We start from the raw sequence: 12,403 nt of genomic DNA on the forward strand, positions 1-12,403 counted from the left end.
ATAGTTCAGGGAGGCAAAACAGGGCCCCCCAAAGACGCTCACCTGCTAATTCTCTGAACCTGTGACCACGTGATCTTACATGGCAAAGGCAACTTTGCAGAGGGGGAGTAAGCCTAGCACCCTGAGATGGGAAATGATCCTGGATTACCAGGATGAGCCCCGTGTCGTCTCAAAGGTGACGAGAGGAGGCAGGAGGGTCTGAGTCAGTAGCAGGAAATGTGATGACAGCAGCAGAGGTTAGAGGGATGCAGGGAGGGGTCTGTGAGCCAAGGAATGCAGGTGGCTGCTAGAAGCTGGAAAAGGCAACGAAATGGATTCTCCTCTGAAGCCTCCAGAAAGAATGTAGCCTTGCTGGCACCTCCATCTTAGATTTCTGACCTCCAGACTGTAAGAGAGAATAAATTTGGGTTGCTGTAAGGCCCTAAGTTTGTGGTAAACTATCAACACTCCCTTGCCCATGTCAGCATTGCTGAAACAGAAATATGTGGGTGACTCAGGGAGTACGAACAGGGCGAGGGTCTCTCTTTCTGGAGAGGCCACAGAAGGCCTCACAGAGGAGGTGACTGAACTATTCCCAAAGGCCAAGGAGAAGTCTCGAAGCCAGGGGAGTTCCAAACAGCATTCCAGGCAGCACGTAAGGATGAGCACAGGCACAGAGGCAGGGGAGCGCAGGGCGTGCCCATACACCAGGAGGACCTTGGCGTGACCAGGCCCCGGGGCAGGGGAGGCTAGAAGAGGAGTCTGGAATGACGAATGGCAGCCCAGCTCTAAAGCAGGGATGGCTACATGGACCAGGCGATGCAAGGGAAATTTAACCATTTTCTCAGGAATTTGACCAAACCTCAAAGCCCGGGGCAGTGTGCTAGGTGCCCTGGACAGAGAACAGAGGCTAGGATGAAGCAAGCAAGGTATTGGCTCTGGGCAAAACTGAAGGGGGTGCCCAAAACTCAGTAATCAAGATAAGTAAGTAATCAAAATAGGGTAGTATTTAAAAATTCAAAATTAAGACCCAAAATATCAAAGTTTTAACTTTATTTAAAGTTTTTAGCTAAAGACAGGATCAGTTATGGTGCCCTGATGAGCCACCTTGGAGCCTGAGGCAAATGGGAAAATCAGCCATTCTGATCCTGTTTTTAAATTTTTGTTATTTTGTTCATCATGGAATTTTTTGCATTAATTTTGATTTTTTGGTAACTGCATTAAAGTATTACCTACCTGAAGCTATTATATATAGAATGGATAAACAACAGGTCCTCCTGTATAGCATAGGGAACTACATTGAATAACCTATGATAAAGCATAATGGAAAAGAAAAATTTTTTTTAAAGTATATATATATATATATATATGTTTGTATAACTGAATCACTTTGCTGTACAGCAGAAATTAACACAATGGTGTAAATCAACTATACTTCAGTTTAAATATATAAATAAATAAAAACATATCACTTACGTGGATCACCAAGTTTTTGGTGCTCTCTTAAATTTTACGCCCACACAGTGCCTCACTCACTTCATCCTAGCCCCAGCCCTGCCTCTACCTTCTAAAGCAGGGGTTCCCCAACCCCCAGGCCATGGACCGGTACCATCCACGGCCTGTTAGAAACCATGCTGCACAGCAGGAGGTGACGGCGGGCCACTGAGTGAAGCTTCATCTGCCGCTCGCCATCGCTCGCATTACCGCCTGAACCAATCTCCCCTACCCTGATCCATGGAAAAACTGTCTTCCATGAAACCGGTACTTGGTGCCAAAAAGGCGGGGGACTGCTGCTGTTCTAGAGAGTACATGCCAGTCAGCTGATATCCCCCTCAACAGCCTGTGTGAGACTGGGCTGAGACTCAAAGAGAATTTCCTTATGGTGAGAGAATTTTTTTTTTTAATTTGAGGAAGTAGAAGAGAGAGTTTGACATGTATGCCCCGGTATTTGGAGGTAAAGAGACTGAAGTCTCCTGTAGGCCTGGCTACAGAAGCCCACCAAGGAACAGTTGAAAGGGGGCAGCAGAGGGGCCCATTCTCCACCACCATTTGGAAAACAGGAGTACATGGGTTCCCCCAGGCCAGGTGTAGGCTGGAGGGAGGAGCTGGGTCAGAGAAGTGCTGAAGGGACCCTGCTCTGATCAACTGCCGGCTGCAGAGAGGAAACCCCAACAGAGGAGGCTGTGGAGTGTACCACTGGGGGGACAGGAGCTGGGGAGAGTCAGAAGAAGTTCAGAGGGTGAATTGTCTGCATCAGGAAATGGTAGATCCAGGGCCACCATGGGGTGTCTCAGAGGAAGCTAATATAGGCCTCATACAAGCTATGTGACTCACAGAGGGCATTCAACAGCCAAGGGAGAAGGAGGAACAAAAGCTCAGCTAAGTCAAAAGACCTTTCACCAGAGTCCCACTCGTCTTCCCTCTGGGATCCACCCCGGGGAAAGCCAGCCATGAGGCACAGGGTGTGACATGGAACAGGAGAGAGAAAGGACAGGCATGAACCACCTCCCCCTGGTGGCTGATGAAGCTGAGTCAGGAGGGGAAGGAAGAATATTTGAATAGCCCGAGAAATCAATGTCTTGTTTAAGATTGGACTGGATTTTTAATACCTGAAAATGAGGCTATTTGGACCCCAAAGTGGCTAAAAAAGAATAGGTTTTGCCCAAGATCAGTTGGAGCATAACTGAAAATAGTGATGAGGGGAACAGAAACCAGTCTACAGAGTTCAATCCATTCAGTAAAAGAGTTTTGCTGGTTCTTCTCCACCTAGATCCAGCCTGTGTCTTTCCCTGGCTCTGCTCAGGGCTCCTGGAGACTAATTCCTACAGAGAGCAGCATATTGTCTCCCAAGATGGCCACTGTGATGATTTAATTTTATCAACTTGATTGGACCAGGAGGTGCCCAGATCTTTGGTCAAACATTATGCTGGGTGTGTATGTGAAGGCAGTTTTGGATGAAATTAACATTTGAATGAATCAACTGAGTAAAGCAGATTGCCCTCCCCAATATGGTGGGCCTCATCCAAGTTGAAGGCCTGAATAGAACCAGAAGGCTGAATAAGAGGGAACTTCTCCAGCCTGACTGCTTGAGCTGGGACAGCAGTCCTCTCCTACACTCAGACTAAAACTTTCACCATCAGCTTTCCTGGGTCTCCAGCTTGCCACCTATAGATCTCAGGACTTCTCAGCCTCCATGGTTGTGTGAACCAATTCCTATAGTAGATAAATAAGTGTTCTGTTCCTCTGACTAATACAGCTACCTTTCAGTTGGGTTCTGCCAATGTCAGCCACGACCTGCCTCTGCCCCATCCCTCTGGCAGCACCCCATCCCTCCATGACCATGACCCCTCCCAGAACTCCAGATCTCAGAGACTCTAGTAACAAAATTTCCTCCCATGCTGTCTTCAACCCTAGGGCAGTGATGACTTTCATTTTTGCTAGCTCTGGGTGTTTCAACATCTTTTGTTTGTCCCTTTAAACCCTGCCCACAAATGCCCTCTATAATTAGACCCTTCCTTAAAAGTCTCCTCATTTAAACTATCTGAATGAATTCCACTTCCTGTCTGGACCCTACTGGTGCATCGAGGAGGAGGGATACCTCTTTCACTTTGACTAGAGAGAAAGAAGCAAGAATGAGTGGAGATGCAGATGTGTCTTGAGTAGAGATGAAGTGGGCAGGAAGTTGGGGGAAATCACACTGTTGGCTTGCATTTTCTTTATGCAGAAAGATGGAAGATTAAATACTAAAATGGAATCAAGGCAGTGAAGCTTTGAAGCAGGTGGCAAAAGGAGTGGAAGGACCACCGTTCATTTTTAGAGGCACAACTCTGCACCTTTGGATGATTCTCTTGGTCGACTGAGCAGCTGAGTCAGATCACACGCATCTTCAGGGATTTGCAGTGTTCTGCTTAAGAAACCCCAACTACAGATAACAATCAAAATGATGTTCAGGACAGCATGAGTTCATAGACTGAATAGGGTTCATTGTATTTGTCACAAAGGGGTTAACAGTGCTGCGCACATCAGTGAAGATCAAATGCACAAATACTGCAAAGTAAGGGCCCTACCAATTCATATCTTATCTTGGAACATTCCATGGCTTGAATTGCCAGATGAGAGTTCATGACTCCTAATTCATCAAGGGCCACGTCAACTGACTTGTGTAATCAAAAAAACTTACAAACTCCCACTTTAACCCTTTGAGGCAGCATGGTGTGGTGGAAAAAGCAAGGAGTCTGGATAACTTGATAACTTACTAGATGAATTTTGGCAAATCACTTAAACTCCCTGCCTTTGCATTTTCTCATCCGTACAATGAGAATAATGCCACCTTAACAATCTGAGCTTAAGAAGCTGGCCCTGAACTCAGAAAAAGAGAGCTATTTTTTTAAACAAAATGAGAGAAGTCTATTTCATTTAATAGTCTAATTTGTACCATTTGCCACATACTTCATTTACATAATGAAAATTTGCCCTGTGTTCATGTGATATATTCTAATAAATAAGAAATTTGCCTAGGTAGGACAATAGGTTTGGGCGATTATTGTGATAACAGGCAAGTTTCCTACCTACTACTGGAGCCTCCAAAAGGGAGCTATACTTGAAGTCTGGGTTAACATGGCAATAATGGTAGAGTCTACACGATCCTGAAGGGTGTGGGTGGAAAAGCAATAGAGGTAACCTGGTCATTCTTTGGCCACCATGATATCAATTAGGCACATTTGGAAATAGTCCATAGATCATATTAGAGCTACTGCAAATGACTTTGAATAAGACTCAGAAAGGTCATGGAAGGGGCAAGTACCTCTCAGACACCAGTGCCATGGATGATAAAGAATCAAACACAAGGCATCTGTGGAGTCACTTTACAGGGAAAGCATCTGTAAGAGAAGAGATCCAAGGCTGAACAGCTGAGCTGACATTCTGAGGTTATCCTGCACCCACCACAGGCAAATTCCAAAGCTTTTTGCAAAAAAAAATATTGGACACTCAGACTCTCCTTTTGTTTCCCACCTTTTAAATCTCCCCAGTACTAGACAGCTTGACCCCCAGGTGGGAGATTATCTTTGAACTTCTACTTTTCCCTGCTATCACTTTCCCACCTTATCACAGTGACTGAGGAGTCTGTATCTGGTGGGGGTAGGAAGGGCATAGACGGAGAAAGAGAAACTTGGAGAAAAAGAAGACAGGATATGATGCTCAGGTGTCAGAATAAAAGTGTTCTTTACAGTTACTCCAAGGAGCTGGTCCTATGAATTTCCAGTAACCTTAACAATTAGTTTCCATGGCCTCAATCACACTGAGCTCTTTTATTACTAAAACAACCAAAGCACTTTTCACAGTCACACTGATGATGATATTAAAGCACAGAAAGATAAGGAAATGGGTGGGAATTGGGGCAGAAAAGTCCCACTCTGGGAGAAAGAGAGGCAGTTATCAACCATCACTAACCTTCGCAGGCTTACCATGACTAGAAGTTATAAGACATCAGGTCTGCATATAGAGAGATCTGGAATGTCACATTTTATAACCCAATGTGCCCCTTCAACAGAACATATATTATTTAATCTTGTGTGTCAACATGACTGATTCCTTATGAATAATTAGTATTCTTCGCAGGCGCTGGGGAAAAAAAAACCCGAAAAGTCTAGAGCTGGAAATTTGAGGTTCAGGCCAGTTCAAGCCCCCTTTGTTCCTAAATCAGTGATAAGTAAATTATCAAATATTCTCAGGGACTGAAACAGGCAGTCTGGACAATATGAGGGATTTATTTCAAATCCAGTTTCTATGTCCACTCATCTCTTAGGCAAAATGCTGCCTGAATCAACTCAGGACTTGCAAACGTCCCTTTCCAATTACACATCTCTCCCACACTTGCTTTGAGGTCATGACCCAGTGAGTTGTTTGAACATCAGCCCAGCAACCTGCGCTGCTGAGTTTTTATTTTGTTCTAGTCTTTTGACTTTTATTGAAATTTTCCAGATACATTTGAAAAGAATGTGTATTCTGCTCTTGTTGAGTGTGGTGTCTTTACATATCAGTTAGGTCAAGGCAATTAATAGTGTTCAAATCTTCTGTATCATTACTGATATTTTTGTCTAATTGTTCTATCAGTTACTGAGAAAAGAGTGTTAAAAATCTTCAAGTGTCACTGTGGACTTGCCTAGTTCTCCCTTCAATTTTACTAGTTTGTGTTCCATACATTTGGATGCTCTGTCATTAGGCACATACACATACAGAATGGGTATGTTTTCCTGATGAATTTGTCCTTTAATCGTTATGAAATGATCCTTGTTATCTTTTGTAATACTCCTTGCCTTGACATCTATTTTGGCTATTATTATTATAGGCACTCCAGCTTTCTTCTATTTACTACTGTTTTCATAAGATATTGTTTTCCATTCTTCTACTTTCAGCCTGTTTCTTTAACTTAAAAGTGTGAGAAAAGATACATGCACCTTTATGTTCATAGCAGCACTCTTTACAATACCCAAGACATGGAAACAACCTAAATGTTCATCAACAGATGAACAGATAATGAAGATGTGGTATATATATATACAATGGAACACTACTCAACCATAAAGAAGAATGAAATAACGCCATTTGCAGCAACATGGATGGACCTAGAGACTATCATACTAAGTGAAGTAAGTCAAAAAGAGAAAGACAAATATCATATGATATCACTTATATGTGGAATCTAAAATATGACACAACTGAACTCATCTATGAAACAGAAACAGACTCACAGATATAGAGAACAGACTTGTGGTAGCCAAGGGGGAGAGGGGTCAGGGAGGGATGGACTGGGAGTTTGGGATTAGCAGATGCAAACTATTATATATAGAATGGATAAACAACAAGGCCCAACTGTATGGCATAGGGAACTATATTTAATATCCTGTAATAAACCATTTAAAAAGTGTCTCTCATAAACAGCATAAAGAGGAATTCAGGTTTCCTCTGCTATCCAAAAGTAGGGCATTTCTATGAAACCTTTTGTAAGCTGAAATGGCATAAAGCAAAGAAGCAATTACCTCAGGACACATCTTGCTAACGGATGCACAAGATAAATTGAGATAAAACACAGATGCTGGGCTTCCCGGGTGGCGCAGTGGTTGAGAGTCCGCCTGCCGATGCAGGGGACACGGGTTTGTGCCCCGGTCCGGGAAGATCCCACGTGCCGCGGAGAGGCTAGGCCTGTGAACCATGGCTGCTGAGCCTGCGTGTCCGGAGCCTGTGCTCCGCAACGGGAGAGGCCACAACAGTGAGAGGCCCGCGTACCGCAAAAAAAAAAACAAACCACAGATGCTCACAGACACAGTTCAAAGCTGTGGCAGCTTGATGCTGAGGTGCTGAGTGTAGTTTCCAGGGAAGGAGCTTGGCAGTGCCCCTCTCACTGCTCAGGGTGCATGCTGCCTCTATAACTTCTCACTGCAGAACAAATGCTGAGCACTATTATCACTTTTTGCCTTTTTTCGTAAAAGCGAAAATCCTCTTCAGCTTTCTTTCAGTTAGCAGAAACATGTACTAATACAGGGCTTTCATAAAAGCAAAGTGGGGTAAAGTGAACTTTCCAAAAGTGGGAATACCTATATTGCTTTTCCATCAGTCTGACAATCTCTGCCTTTTAATTGGTCTGCTTTGTCCACTTACACTTAATACAAATATTGATATGTTGGGTTTAGGTCTACCACTTTATTATTTGTTTTCTATTTGTCCCATCTCTTTTTTGATCTTCTATTTCTCCTTTCCTACTGTCTTTTGGGTTAATCAATTATTTTTAGTATTCCATTTTAATTCCCCTATTGGCTTTTAAGAACCACATTATTAGTGGTTTCACATAAAATGTGGGAAACTTGCAACATTATGGTTCCATTAACCACCTCCAGTTCTTTGTACCACTATTGTCATATATTACATGTCTATATATTTTAAACCCCACTGACTTGAGGATTTTTTGTTAAAGAAATTAACATTTCCTGACTAATAGAGTGGCCAAGTTACTCAATCATAGGCCTGGATTTCTGGCAAAATCATTTCACAGACGACAAGGACAACAGTTATATTTAGTTTTCGCCTTTCTAATGACCCATTTAAGAATCCACCTGATCCTATTGGAATTCCAACATCTCCTTTGGAGGCTTACCCCCATTCTCCCCTTACCCCAGCTTAAACTGCCCCAGGACTTAAGGGTTTACTTGATTCAAAGGGATATTCTACTTCTAATACCAGGGAGAGAGAGAGAGGGGAGGAGAAAGAGGTGATTGTGGAGGAGGAATAAGAGGAAGACAAGGAGAAGAGGAAAGGAGAGGAGAGAATGCAGAGTCCGACTGGTCCACTGGCACAATGGCTTCTGGACCGACACCTGCTGTCCCTGTTGGACGCTGACCCAGTGCACACTTGCAAGGCACACTTGCCTGTTTCCAGCTAAGAGTCTTGCTAGCCCAGATCTGTCCAAGCAAGAGTGGGGTTCCATGGTGGGAATGTAAATTGATACAGCCACTATGGAGAACAGTATGGAGGTTCCTTAAAAAACTAAAAATAGAATTACCATATGACCCAGCAATCCCACTACTGGGCATATACCCAGAGAAAACCATAATTCAAAAAGACACATGCACCCTAATGTTCATTGCAGCACTATTTACAATAGCCAGGACATGGAAGCAACCTAAATGCCCATCGACAGACGAATGGATAAAGAAGATGTGGTACATATAGACAATGGAATATTACTCAGCCATAAAAAGGAACGAAATTGGGTCCTTTGTAGAGACGTGGATGGATCTAGAGACTGTCATACAGAGTGAAGAAAGTCAGAAAGAGAAAAACAAATATCGTATATTAACACATATATGTGGAACCTAGAAAAATGGCACAGATGAACCAGTTTGCAGGGCAGAAATAGAGACACAGATGTAGAGGACAAACGTATGGACATCAAAGGGGGAAAGTGGCAGGGGTGGTGGTGGTGGGATGAATTGGGAGATTGGGGTTGACATATATACACTAATATGTATAAAATGGATAACTAATAAGAACCTGCTGAATAAAACATAAATAAAATAAAAAAGAGTGGGGTCCCACACTTGAACTTCTAGGTCATGCTGTCCTAGTTCACACTCACAAGCTCTACCACTGTTCCCCCAAAGCACAAGGACACACTGGGGAGGTTGGATCACAGTCACCATCAATTCAGGGACAGCCTGAGCCTGCTCACAAATGCTATGGGCCTGGGGCAGGACTAGGCACTGTGTCTCCTCCCCTCATTGTGAGCTCCCACTCTGACACCCTTGGTGTCCTTCCTTTCACAGGCCTTGGTCGGGACCTCCTGTTACACCCTCCTCCTCAATTTCCCTGTCCTTGAACTCCAGGGAGGGTTGTAATGTCAGTCCTTCTTTTTCTGCAAGGCTTCCAGGCTTCTAAGGCAAGTTGGTACATTTCCCAACTCCTGCCCCTGCCCCAGCTGCATCCCCCACAGACCTGTGCTTGGAGGGGGAGGCAGACCGGGGGTGGGTGTCAGACGAACATCCTGTCCCTTCTTCCCCCAGGATGTGAGTACCACTGTCCCTCCCCTTGCATATCGATAGGAATTATGCCCGTGGCTCTTCCCTGATCAGAAGAACCCATCTTGAGGTGATTTTTTATATCTGCCTAGACATTGAAGATGCTGGCACAGCTTCTAAATCCAAGCTCACCTGGTACCTCAGTACACAAACATCTACTTCTCCCTTCCTTGGTGATGAGCACATTGGAGCTGGATTGATATTTGAATCCCCAGTGGCTAGAGCAATGCTTGGTGCAGACGAAATGCTATACAAATGTGAAAGAAAGGAAGGAAGGAAGGAAGGAAGGAAGGAAGGAAGGAAGGAAGGAAGGAAGGAAGGAATGCTGAGTTAAATCCAGGCTGGGTTGATGAGAGAAACAGTCTGTAGGGATCAGAGGAAATGCCTGCCCATCTCTGTCTTCCCTGAGTGCTCCTCACAAAGGAGTAATCTTATTGAGTCTGATTCCAGGGCATTGACGGAGTCGTGTGTGCTAGTGCACAGGGTTACACGCTGTGCACATGCCTGTGGCCTCCTCTTCTGCCCTTCCTTCCAACAGGCTAGGTGGAGGGTGTGGGGGCCAGCATCCCCTGCAGGCTACCTCTAGTGGAAAGAAAAGACCCTTGTACGGGAAGCTCTGCCCACCAGGTGTCCTCTCTCAGAAAATGTTGCTGAAACATCCTTAGGGCTCTAGTGCTTCTCATGGCCAAATCAGATCTGGATAGTCATCCTCTCCTCCCACCATTGTGAGCTGTAGTTATTGTGGTTAATCTGATGAAATAACTGTGACTTTCCTTCAAGTGATCTGAGCCTCTGAGCCCTGAGAACTGGAGCTGAGCTTTGAGAAGCAGGAAGAGAAGGGAAACGGCATTCATCCATCCTGGAGCGGCACTGACCGCATTGCCTGCCGCAGGGCTAGTGCTGAGTGAGAGGTGCTGCTTTCCTAATCATCTTACACACACAGATTGAGAGGAAGAGTATCAGCCTATAAAATAGACCCAAACCTGAGGCTCAAAAAAGTTAAGTAATGTACCCAAGATCACACAGCCAGAAAGCGTTCTTCCTCAGTGTTACCAAGGCTTGGCGTATCCTACTCCAATTTTCTTTATTTGACCTGGGATCTACTTCAGACTGTATGTGAAAAATCTGATTTTCTAAGATGAGAGACAGTGCTCTCCAATTCACTATATCCAGGTGGTTCAGACAGTGATCTAATTCAGCCAGCCCCTTATTCCCTTAATAAAACCCACACTGAGACAATACTAAAAAGATGAATAGCCCAGTTAAAAACTGGGCAAAGGGCTTCCCGGGTGACACAGTGGTTGAGGGTCCGCCTGCCGATGCAGGGGACACGGGTTCGAGTCCCGGTCCGGGAAGATCCCACGTGCCGCGAAGCGGCTGGGCCCGTGAGCCATGGCTGCTTTGCCTGCACATCCAGAGCCTGTGCTCCGCAACGGGAGAGGCCCCAACAGTGAGAGGCCCGCGTACCACAACAAAAAACAACAACAACAAAAAAAAAAAACTGGGCAAAGCATCTGGCAAGACATTTCTCCAGTGAAGGTATGCAAATGGCCATTAAGCACATGAAAAGATGCTCAACATCATTAGCCATCAGGGAAATGCAAATCAAAGCCACACAAGATACCACTTCACAGCCACTAGGAGGGCTGTCATTAAAAGTCAGATAGTAGGGAATTCCCTGGTGGCCTAGTGGTTAGGATTCTGCACTTTCACTGCCATGGCCTGGATTCAGTCCCTGGTTGAGGAACTGAGATCCTGCCAGCAGCACGGCGCAGCCAAAAAAAACACAAACAAACAAACAAACAAAACCCCCCAAAAAGTCAGATAGTAACAAATGTTGGTGAGGATGTGGAGAAACTGGAACCCTGAGACACTGCTGGTGAGAACATACAAAGGTGAAGCCACTTTGGAAAACCATCTGGACGTTCCTGAGATGATTAAACACAGATTTATCATATGATCCAACAATTTCACTCCTAGGTATGTACCCAAGAGAAATGAAAACATATGTCCGTACAGAAACTTGGGCATGAATGTTCATAGCAACATTATTCATAACAGCCAAAAGAGTGGAAACACACAAAATGCCCACTAACCAGTGAATGAATAGATAAGATGTGATATACCCATACAGTAGAATATTATTCAGCCATGATAAGGAATGAAGTATGGGTACAAGCTACACATAGATGAACTTGACATCCTTATGCTATGTGAAGGATGCCAGTCACAAAGGACCACGTGGTGTGTGACCCCATTTACGTGAAATGTCCAGAGCAGGCAACTCTGTAGAGACAGCAGATTAGTGGTTGCCAGGGACCAGGGGGAGGGAAGACTGGGCTAAGTGGTACAAAGTTTATTTTTGGAGTGATGAAATTCTAAAATTCTAAAATTCACTACGGTGGTGGTTGCACAACTCTGTGTATATACCAAAAGCCATTGAATTGTACCCTTGGAATGAGTAAGCTGTATGGTGTGTGACTTATATCTCAATAAGCCTTTTTAAAAAAGCCCATACTGTGTTCGCTTCAGCTACACATATACTAAAATTGGAACTATACAAGGAACATCATCACGGCCCCTGTGCAAGAGTGACACGCACATCTATGACACATTCCATATTTTGGCTATTGTCGAAGCCAAAAAAAAAAATACTGAAAACATTTCCGTAGGCTTTGCCTGAGGAAAGAATCCACCAACACAGCTCAATTTTAAATGTTTATTTTTTGGTTTTATTTCATTCTATTCAAATGTGTCATTTAAAGTCAAAACTAAACATTGTTTTTAAAAGTTGGTATGAGCTTTTGAAAGACATGGTTTGATTCCCAGCTCTGCCTGTGGCTAAACCATGT

At 44.2% G+C, this 12,403-nt stretch overlaps 1 non-coding gene across 1 annotated transcript; it reads left to right on the plus strand.

Annotated features, from left to right (window-relative positions):
• Positions 1–12,070: 12,070 nt before the first annotated feature.
• LOC132489714 (U6 spliceosomal RNA) lies at positions 12,071–12,177 on the plus strand. Its single transcript, XR_009532097.1, has one exon. It is a non-coding gene; the product is annotated as a U6 spliceosomal RNA (small nuclear RNA).
• Positions 12,178–12,403: the final 226 nt, after the last annotated feature.

The sequence above is a fragment of the Mesoplodon densirostris genome, chromosome 4 (assembly GCF_025265405.1).
Source record: "Mesoplodon densirostris isolate mMesDen1 chromosome 4, mMesDen1 primary haplotype, whole genome shotgun sequence".
Lineage (NCBI taxonomy): Eukaryota > Metazoa > Chordata > Mammalia > Artiodactyla > Ziphiidae > Mesoplodon > Mesoplodon densirostris.